This window comes from Euprymna scolopes, chromosome 2 (genome assembly GCF_053919585.1).
Source record: "Euprymna scolopes isolate OS-2025 chromosome 2, ASM5391958v1, whole genome shotgun sequence".
Lineage (NCBI taxonomy): Eukaryota > Metazoa > Mollusca > Cephalopoda > Sepiida > Sepiolidae > Euprymna > Euprymna scolopes.
In genome coordinates this window covers 69,333,878-69,345,094 of record NC_136483.1, presented here as the reverse complement: position 1 = coordinate 69,345,094, position 11,217 = coordinate 69,333,878, and the positions used below count along the sequence as shown (strand labels likewise).

The window sequence follows — 11,217 nt, the reverse complement described above, 5'->3', positions numbered from 1 at the left end:
AGGCTCCTGTAATTGTGGTACCCTTTGCCAGGAAATCTGTCATCACTACACCGTCCTGGTTCCAGAAGACTGTGAGCATGACCTTGCCAGTGGAGGGCTGCACCCTTGCCTTCTTTGGAGGTGGTGAGTCCGAGTGCCCCCACTACATTTTTTTTTTCATAGGCATCACCACTTATCAAGGAAGAGGCCACCCGAGGATAAGGGTTAAAGAGTGTACAGTAGAAATTGGATAATATAGTAACCCCTAGTAATGGAGATTCGGTAAATTTGTTAACTTATCCATATAAGTTAACAAATTTACCGAATCTCCATTACTAACGGTTACTATATTATCCAATTTCTACTGTAAACTCTTTCCTTTCAAAACGACTCATCAAAAACTTGTTTACATTAGACTTGAAGACAACCATATTGTAGTCAGCTGGAAAGCAGGAAAACGGAAGACAATTCCATAGGCATGCAGTTCTAAGAAAGAAGCTTTGTTCATCGAATCTACGCTTAGGTTTAGGCACAGATGAAGAGTGGGGAAAATTAGTGATAGTGTTTTCTGCTAGACGGGTGTTTCTTGTGAAAGTTTAGCGAGGGGGGACCACAGAATGGAGCTCAGCCGAACACCTGCCATGAAAAAACCGATAAAGCAGAGACAAACTCGCAACATCTCTTCTGTGAGAAAGAGGTTGCAGAGAAGAAAAAGGGGCATCCCCCACAAGGCTACGAAGTCTATTTTGAACTCTATCAAGGCAGGATAAGTCCTTTCTAGCAGCTCCTGCCCAGATGTGGCAACAGTACTTCATGCTTGGACGTACCTAACTCTTATATAGATAGAGAATTGCATCAGCAGTGAGATATCTACTGGATCGATAGAAGGATCCCACCATTTTTCCAGCGGCCTTGGCAACGGATTTAATATATGTGTTCCATTTAAGACCGGGAGTAAAGGTCAAGCCCAGAAGCTTGTCAAAACATGAGACCTCTCCAAGATGAGAGCCATTCATTTCAATTGATGCCAGATGGGGATCAGAGCGTTGATGATGTAAAGATAAAAGCTTGGTTTTAGATGCATTAAAAGCAACAAGCCACCTATTTCCCTATTGTACCATTTGCTCAAGATCAGAGGAGAAAGAATCAGAGAGAACTTGGTCGTTTACGGTTAGATGTGCTACCATAGATAGTCATGTCATCAGCATAGATGTCTACGAATGATGTAAGGATGTGATTTGGAAGATCATTAATATAGATCAGGAAGAGAGTTGGACCCAGGATGGACCCCTGAAGGACTCCAGCATTAATACTAAGAGCTTCTGATTTCTGCCCATCAACTACTACTCTTATGAACCTATCAGAGAGAAATGATTTAATAATTGAGAAGACATTTCCAGTTATACCGTAGCTGGAGATCTTGTGAAGTAAACCTTTATGCCATACTCTGTCAAAGGCCTTTGATATGTCAAGAGCAATTGCCCTAGAAAGAAGCCTCTGTCGAGAGATTCGCTAATCCTATGAGATATAACTGTAAGCACATCTGCTGTAGATCTAGCAGAACGGAAACCATATTGTATGTCACTAAGAAGGTTATTTTTGCTGAGATGGTTGATTACTTCTCTATTTAACACAGATTCTAGCAACTTACTCATGACGGACAGGAGACTTATTGGCTGGTACTGAAAGGGAAATGAGCGATCACCTGAATTCTTAAATACAGGGCATACTAATGAGATTTTCAAGTGTGATGGGAAGCAATTCTCCTTAAGACAATGTTTAAACGGTTTTGTAAGGATGGGCGCTAGTTCTGGTTGAAGTCTTTTGAGTACTATAATTGGAATATCGTCAGGGCTGGTTGCTTTACTGGAATCAAGGTTTTTGATTAGCTTGGCAACATCACGTACAGATATTTGTATATCACATAGCATGTTTTTAGATACAGGAGGAAATATTGGAGGTTGGCGGCCTTGGTCGCAAAGGATAGAGTTAGCTGCAAAGTTCTTGGCAAAGATTTTGGCTTTGTCTGATGCTGACGAGATTACCCCAGGTCCATTGATAATAGTTGGGATAAAGCACACGCTTCTGTTCAGGATTCTGTTTACTATTTGCCAAAACTGGTGGGAACCAAGCCGCTGCTCAGCTACTTTGGACTTGATGGACTGAGCATACAACTCTCTTGCGTTCTTTATTACTTTTTTACAGTGGTTGCTGGCGAGGAACAAAAGTTACAGCACTTGAGAAAGCGGCAGATCGTAAAGATTCTAAATCCTTATACACCGTCTACGATCCACGGTGTGATAGCAGTACAATTATTTTATCCTCTGACTTCAAACCACTACCACAGAGAGATAAGGTCTGTTAACTGAAAAATGACGTCACGCATAGTAGGCAAAGCAAGTAAGATCTGCCGAGCAGCCAGACTGTTGATAATGAATGACAGCTTTTTGAAAAAAGACTAAAAAACCTTTTATAAATATATTAAAAAGGAGAATAGCGAACACGATTTATACTTAAATTTAACTTTATTCAATATTAATTTAAAAAAAATAAAAACAAGAATTCATTCAAAAAGAAAAGTTGTACTTTGTCACCGTGTTGAAAGATAAACATCACGTTTTATCATGGATTCCATAGACTAAAATTCGTTTATTATTTTTATTATGAACGATTTAAAAACAATTTTTACATATTTAAAAGCAGTCAAAATATCAAAAAATGACAGACATATATATATATATATATATATATATATATATATATATATATATATATATATATATATAATTCCATGTTAATATTTTTCAGAGGTAAAGCAACCAATGAAGTTTTAACGGGTTCACTACAAGAGTGCTCAATACCGAGGTAGGGCAAGATATACTTTTTATTTGTTTTACATAAATATTAATATGTCACTACATATTCATGAGCATGTTTCAGTCAACCAGTTACAAGTAACTAAAGACCTCTTCAGGCAATATTGGTTATACAAAAGTTTAGTCCGTAAACTGAGAAACGACGTCACACATAGTAGACAAAGCAGGTCATTGACTAAGCTTTTGTATAAGCAGTATCGTCTGAAGAGGTCTCTAGTTACTTGTAACTGGCGGATCGAAATATGCTCATGAATGTGTAGCGACATATTAATGCTTATATAAAATAAATAAAAAGTATATATATGTCTGTGTGTATATATGTGTCTATATGTGTGTGTATGTGTGTGTGTGTGTGTGTGTGTGTATATATATATATATATATATATATATATATATATATATGTCATGTCATGTCATATGCTACTAGTACTATGTAACCCAGTACTACTTGCATCATGGTCGGGTCACCGGTGACTAAACTGGTTCCCCCACCAGACTTGTTTGGTAGGAGGGTGGCTAGTCTCCCTGAATGATTAAAACAAGACCTTTCTCGGGGTCAATGGCCAACTAGCACCGTGTGTGTTTGTGTGTATGTATGTGTGTGTTGGGGTGGTGAAGGCAACCTTTCTAGGAGAAGCAATTCTCTGATTTAAAAAACCATAAAACAGGAGACCAGTACCCGCATTAAGCTGATCTGCAGTTTAACTTGTTGCTGGATCTCAACATTTTGAACCGAGAGAGAGACTTAGCTGTCGTACAAAGCTAAGACTCTGTAACAGCATCTGTGTATAGATACTCCCTCAGGCATTTGTCTATTAAAATGGTTCTGTGGCGATGGAAGTCATTTTTGGGATCATGGACTTTAAGTGTCTGAGGGAGTGGCACTCGTCTGACAAGACGTTGCAATCATCATCATCATCATCATCATCATCATCATATATATATATAGTCTCGCCTATTACCTACTAATGACTACCTAAACGTGACGTCGTAGATCAGTTAACAGAACTTCTTTCTCAGTGGTGGTGGTGGTCAGACACTCTACACACGCAAAAGAAATATTTTGAAATGTTGGATGGGACACTTTCCACCAGTCTTAAGTCTCAGATTGATGACGAACTTGTTGGGTCAATGTTGCAGTTTTAACTTGAACCCACTTTCCAAGAAGTTGTAAGAGCTATAAGAGACATCGTTTGAAAAGAAAAGTCTCTATTCCAATGGAGATCTTTAAATGTGATGGTAAAAGACTCAAACAAAAACTTCATGAACTGTTTGTACAGATGTGGAGACAAGGATCTCTCATACAAGATTTTAAAGACGCAATGATAAAGCACTTTGGTGACGAAAGGATATGTGATAATCATCGTGGAATTTCATTGTTATTCATAGTTGGTAAAATACTGGCTCGTGTTATACTTAGCAGAATCGTGGAACTCATTGCTAATAAGATGTATCCTGAGTCACTATGTGGTTTCCGCTCATATCGTGGAACAATTGACATGATATTTGTGCTGGAGTAGGTTACTGAGAAGTTACGAGTGAATAGTCAGGAACTCTATATGTCAGTAGAATCAGGAAGTGACTACATCAGTAGAACAGCTTTGTGGAAGGTCCTTAAGAAGCTCGGAACTCCTGATAATATGTTGAATGTCATCATACCCAGTCATGAAGGTATGTAAGCATCAGTTGTTTCTGATTGTGACTCATTGGATCATTTTGATATCATAAACGATATCCAGCAAGGCTGATGATTAATCTATTTTTTTTCTTTACATGGTAGTCACCACTTATCAGGGCCTGGAAGCCACTCGGGGATAAGGGTTATTGCGCGTAAAGTAATCAATGGGATAGTATTGTAGTAATCGTTAGTATTGGAGATTTGATAATGTGTCTAACTTAAGGGAGCGGTTCATCAGGAATTTGTTTATGTTGGACTTGAAGACATCCAAGTTGTAGTCAGGTGGGAGACAGGCAAACGGAACAGAGTTCCACAGGCGTGCACTTCTAAGAAAGAAGTTTTGTTCATGAAATCTACGTTTTGGTTTTGGCTCAGATAAAGAGTGGGGAAATTTTTGACAGTGGTTTCAGTTAGACGGGTGTTTATCATGAAAGATTGGAGAGGGGGTACCAGAGATTGGAGCTCAGACAAGCACTTGCCATGGAAGTAACGATAAAACAAAGACAGGCTTGCAATGTCTCTTCTGTGGTAGAGAGGTTGCAGGGAAGAGAAAAGGGCATCCCCCACTAAGCCACGAAGTCTAAACGTGCTTTTAATGCATTTGGCACAGGAACCACTATTGAACGCACAGCACAATGATGGTTTAAGAAATTTTGTGGGGCCAACGAGAGTCTTCAAGATGGCTAGCGTAGTGGTCGGCCATCAGAATTTGACGTTACTGGCATAAATATACTTGCTTTTTGTTGGCAAAAGTGTGTTGATTCTGACAGTGCTTATTTTGATCAATAAATTTTTGTTTGGGCCAAGATATTTTTACTTGAATTTAAAAGAACTTTCTGATATATAGTTTTATACGCTACTCACCTCCATCCAATCTCACTGTGATGATATCAAGTCAGTAAGGGAGGAGGCATGAATAACTTCAGCAGCATTCTGCAGATCTCCTTGGATTTTTTTTTTTTTTTTTTTACAAAAGAGTCACCCTTGATCACAAAAGAGTCACCCTTGATCACAAAAGAGTCACCCTTGATCAAGGCCCGAGCTAGAAGCAGCTTACCCTGTTTTGACATAATTCAGAGTAGACTTCGAAGATAAGTGTTAATCAATAGTCAATGGGAATATGTAGTAATCGTTAATAGTGGAAATTTGGTAAATTGGATTACTTAAGGGGATGGTTCATTAAAAAATTGTTTACATTGAACTTGAAGGCGACCATATTGTAGTCAGTTAGAAAGCAGGAAATCCAAACAAAGTTCCACAAACGTGCTGATTTAAGAAAGAAGCTTTGTTCATGGAATCTATGTTTAGATTTAGGCGCAGATAAAAAGGGGGGGGGATTATTGATAGCGGTTTCAGCTAGACGATGTTTTTTCGTGAAAGTCAGGCTAGGGAGAACCATAGATTGGAGCTCAGAGGAGCACTTGCCATGAAAATAATGATAAAGCAGAGACAAACTCGCAATGTCTCTTTTGTGGGGAAGAGGTTGCAGGGAAGAGAAGAAGGCATTCCCCACTAGGCCACAAAGTCCATTTTGAATTCTGTCAAGGCAGGATAAGTTGCTTCTAGCTATTTATTTCGTTTTCTTACTCATAATATTTTTGAAAATATATAGAGTCGTTTTTCACAGTCACAACATATATAAGAACGTTAATCCGACCTAAACTTAAATTCTGCTAAAACAATTGCAAACACTTTGTCTTTGTAATTATAGAAATATAACCTTTTTTCTTTCTGTGCGTGTGTTTTTTTTTTTTTGTTTTGTTTTTTTCCTGGCTATTTTTCGGATAAGTGGATCATTGTCGCTTATTAGTCTTTCCTACCTCTCCCTTTTTTTGGATACCCTTGAACGTAGGTCAAAGTTAGAATTAAGTAGGCTAACGGCGTCTCCCTCGTTTTGAGGTATTTTACATTGAGAAGAAATTAAGATTTTTTATCGCGGAAAAGGAGAGCCATAGCATACATGACTTACAATCTAGAATGAACTATTCTAGTGAAAATGTGAAAAGATGGAGGCCTATTCATATTGAAGTTTTTAATGGTTTGAACATATCTTTTTAATGCACGAGTTTAAAGGCCACCATTCTGGCGATATTTTGAAGCCAATTATTGTTTTTCCGAAATCAGTTTATTATTTTTATTATGCATTTATTCATTCATTTATTTATTCATTTATTCATTCATTTATTTATTCATTTATTTATTCATCTAATGCTAAATACCCGTTAGAAAAGCATTTCATCCAGAGCATTAAAATTGTTAAATAAAATGTTTTAAAAATTGTTAAATAAAATTGTTAAATAAAATGTTTTAAAAATTGTTAAATAAAATTGTTAAATAAAATGTTTTAAAAATAAATGTACAAGATTCAATTTGAAATTTATTTATCTTCCAAGTGCACTTTTATAAATTTTACAAAGTAAGGTATAAAAATTTAATTTAAATTGAATAAAAAAAATTACCTTGGATTTATTTTATGTAATGTACATTTTGTTGCACTTTAAAAAAAAATCATTGAAAATTTTATATCTATATCATTAATTGCTAGATGAAAGATAATGTTTTTAAATTGCAACAAAATGTACATTACATAAAATAAATCCAAGGTAATTTTTTGATTCAATTTAAATTAAATTTTTATACCTTACTTTGTAAAATTTATAAAAGTGCACTTTGAAGATAAATAAATTTCAAATTGAATCTTGTACCTTTATTTCTAAAGCCTATAGTAAAAACGTTTTGTTTAACAATTTTCATACTTTGGATGAAATGATTTTCTAGCTTGTATCTTATCTTTTTAAGATTATATTTTAAAACTCTCCTTCTCTCTATTTCAGTTTGTATTTCTCCTCACACCACAACTCATTTTTGCAACTCCCTCTTTGTATTATTACAGGTCTGAATATTCTCTCTGTTTCAGTTTGTATTTCTCCTCACACCACAACTCATTTTTTGCAACTCCCTCTTTGTAATATAGGTCTAAATAATGAGAAAATCTGAATTTTTTTTAACAAAAACTTTAAAATAACTTTTTTAGATTGAATTTTTATAAACTTCTTTCAGAATAGAAAATTTAATAAGGAACATATTTCATATAGATTTCATTAACAAATATTCAGTACATAACGAGAAAAATAGAGATGAGAATTTCAAAAGGACTGTATAACTGGTTACGGTCAATAGTTGTCCTTGCCACCGAAAGTCTTTGTTATTGTTATTCTATTGTTATTATTATTTAAAACATTTTGTGTTCTGCTCTTTCACGCGAGGACTAATTTTTAAATAAATAAATCAACGTCGAAAAAAAAAAATTTTTTATTTCTATTCATATAATATTTTACATGTTCCTTACTTATTTGGTCTGTACATTACGCTTTTTGAAAAAGGCCAAATACAATTTTTGTAATGCCAAACTGCTTTATAAAAGAAAGGCCAAATTCGCGAAATTTGACTTTTCAAAGGACAATCTAGCTACCCTGGACAAGAATATGAGAGTGACCTCCATTTGATGTAGCCTCGTTTTCGAATATCATTATAACAGTCATTGTTGTGATGATACGAGAAAAGACTCAGAGTAATATCCAGAAAAATATCAGCTTAATCAAGTCATATTTGTTGATTAAATATATTTCTTATTCCGTGGAATTTCTATGGATTCTGCTAGTTAATCATATAATGAGACAATTTAATGTATGTGTGTTTTCCTCGCCTCAACGTAACTGCGATAATTACATATTGAATTATTATTTTAGTTATCAACTGTAAATCAAATATTTATTGAAATTGAAAGTACGTATTTTTTTTTTCATTTCAATAATTATCTGATTATTAGTAAATAATGAAAATAAATAAAATGCAATGTTTAAGTCACGTTGTAGCATGAAAAGGTAACGCGAACGCTCACGAACACACGGAAAGTGGGCATACAGCTTTATTACTATGGAGATAAATATGGAGAAAATATTCTACTATTCAAGATGTGAGATCAAGTAAAAAATGTCAGCGGTCGATATAGGTGTGTCAAAAATTTCGTGAAAAATAGTGAATAATTCCACCCCGTCTTTCCAAGCTAATAACTCCTCGAAAAATGTAATTCAAGCCCTATTCTTTTTTTTCAATTAAAGGAGCAAGGACCAAGGTTTCATTAAAATAAAACAAAAGAAAAAACAAATAACGTGGTTTAAAAAAAAAAGGTTTTAAACTTCGAACTTTGCAGGTGAATTTCTAAAAAACAATACTTTTTTTGTTTTAAATTTGAATATATTATTTATTGACCTTTTCTCTTCAATTTGTGATATATAAAACTTTGGTGAGTAAATTAATTAGTTACTTTTTAATAGACACTTGAAAATGGGGGGGGGGGCGTGAATTAAAAAAAAAATGTTTGATTTGCCCTAAAACTGACAGGCGCAACGTTTTACCAACATCTTAATTTGACTCGATAAACATTTTGTAAATTTTGTATGGTTTACAGCATATCAACACTGTTTAAGTTAAGAGATTTCTTGGCCTTCGGGCCAAGATCAAAGTGTAGTATCTGTTCTTATGTTACACTTCAATTTTTTGTTCTTGTTTAGTGGAGGAGAAATCCTCTACGACTGAGACATTTTTTTGTTCCTTTCTCCACATTAAAAAACGACATTGGTGTCTAACTCTGCCCCCGTGGAAAGGCAAAGTATATAGGAACCCTGTTTAGATTATTTACAGCGAAAACAATAACTATTCTAAACTCTAATATATAAAATGATGTTACTCAGATTCTAAGAGTTGAACCAAAATAATATTTAAGCTGGCAAATCAGATTTGGATTCTGGATAGTCATTTTCATTTGTGATTGCTGTACCATGTTATTAACAATTAGCAAACGTATTTCGTTCTTGTATATTTTAAATACTTACTCTGCTTCGGAAGTTTACTAATATGGAGATCTCTTAAATAAACATATTCGATAAGGGAAGTAATTCTTATTCTTTCAGTAAGAGTTAGCGTTATTTATTTACTCTTTAACTTAGCCACTGATCTAACAAAAAGGCGTGGTTATAAAACAGAATATTTACGAAACGAATTTGAGCGTAATGGATCTGTGAATTTGCGTGTTTATGTGTTCACTTCACAGGCCGTTGTCTTTGTGTGGATTTGGACCTTGCTTTCAACACTGACCTTAGTGCCAATCATGTCTTCTCGGTTGCTGCCCTAACAAAAGGATTTTCCTTCGAAAGCAAATCACAATTCAAGTTTGAAACAAGTAACAATGTTTTATTTTAAAAGATTACAATTATACTTGCTTTCTCCCCCCCCCATACTGAACTAAAGACTTGCAATCAGAACTCTGAGTCCGACTGAACACAAATAGCCCTTCATCTTAGAGCTCGGTGGTTCATCTGCCTTTTTTTGTATAAAGATATCAATTGAACTACACTGCGATATCACTCGAGACCTATCAGCTGCTAATCCAAGGACATAAAAACTCATAGTTCCATCTGGAATGAACATAACTTTTGTAATACCATAAATAGCTCGAAGCCATAATTAGAACCTCGTATCAAAGAAGACATTATTATTTCAAAGAATTAGACAATTTCGTATGTGATACTTTGTATTTTCCATTTGCAGCCACGCCGTCTGCATCTATGCATCTATGTACTCCACCAAACATGGAGTATTACACACGTTTACAGATCCCGGGTAACGCCGTGTCAGTAGAGTTAGTTCATTAGAAAATTATTTGTTTTTATCCACATAGTTGGCCAACCTTTTTTTCAGCTTTTTACAGGAAGTCAATCATTTTATTTTTTCAATGATCCTGTGAAATATATTGTAAGGAAGTTTTAGAACCAAATTGATTTGTAAACAGAAGCTCGTTTTGTTGTTTGCTTTATTTGTTTTTGATTCTTGTTTTTATTTTTCGTTGTGGCTCTTTTGTTTGTTTTTTGTTTGTTTGTTTGTTTGTTTGTTTGTTTTTATTTATGTTCATTTTTTTTTTCATTTTTTCCGCGGTGTGCATTTTAAAAAAGCATGGAAAATCTACATTTGCAGATAAGCCGTTTTTAATCAACCTTGCAACAAGTTTTTTTTTTTTTTTTTTTTTTATTATTTATTTTAATCGGGTGCGTTTTAGGGATCACGAACTAATCAGTATTAAATGCAGCCAAACATTTGAGCTACGCATGCGTATATAATGTGTTTATTCATATAACATCTCGGCAGTAACAACACGATGAATGACTACGTTTGCACGAACTCCCAGCTGTGATACAGAAGTGCAGCTGTCATGCAATGATACGACATTGATTTCAGGCAGAGCTCAGAGCTCAGCAAACAGCGCGAGATGTTCTGAGCTGCAGCACAATCGAAATTATTCGACGTCTGTTCCAATCGATATTAAAAATCGTTCAGTACGAATCGTCCTCTCCATCATTGACCTTGGAGAGCTAAAAATCATAAAGTAAAAGAGGTATTTAGTTTTCAAACATTCAAAATCGTTGACCTTTCTTAAATGACCTTCAACGATACCAAGTCACCTTATTCCGTCCAGATCGTAAAGTGATATTAGGTTGGTGCAAAAATAATGACGTTTTTTTACATAAAGTTGAACGTCAAAAAACGACATTATTTTTTGCACCAACCTAATATGTATCATCACAATAATAGTTTAAAAATTGTTTAAGTATAACTTATAGAATTAAA

General features: G+C 34.8%; 1 pseudogene; it reads left to right on the top strand.

The window, feature by feature from the left end:
• The first annotated feature begins 9,030 nt into the window (after positions 1–9,030).
• LOC145243027 (U2 spliceosomal RNA) lies at positions 9,031–9,173 on the top strand (annotated as a pseudogene).
• The last annotated feature ends 2,044 nt before the right edge of the window (positions 9,174–11,217 follow it).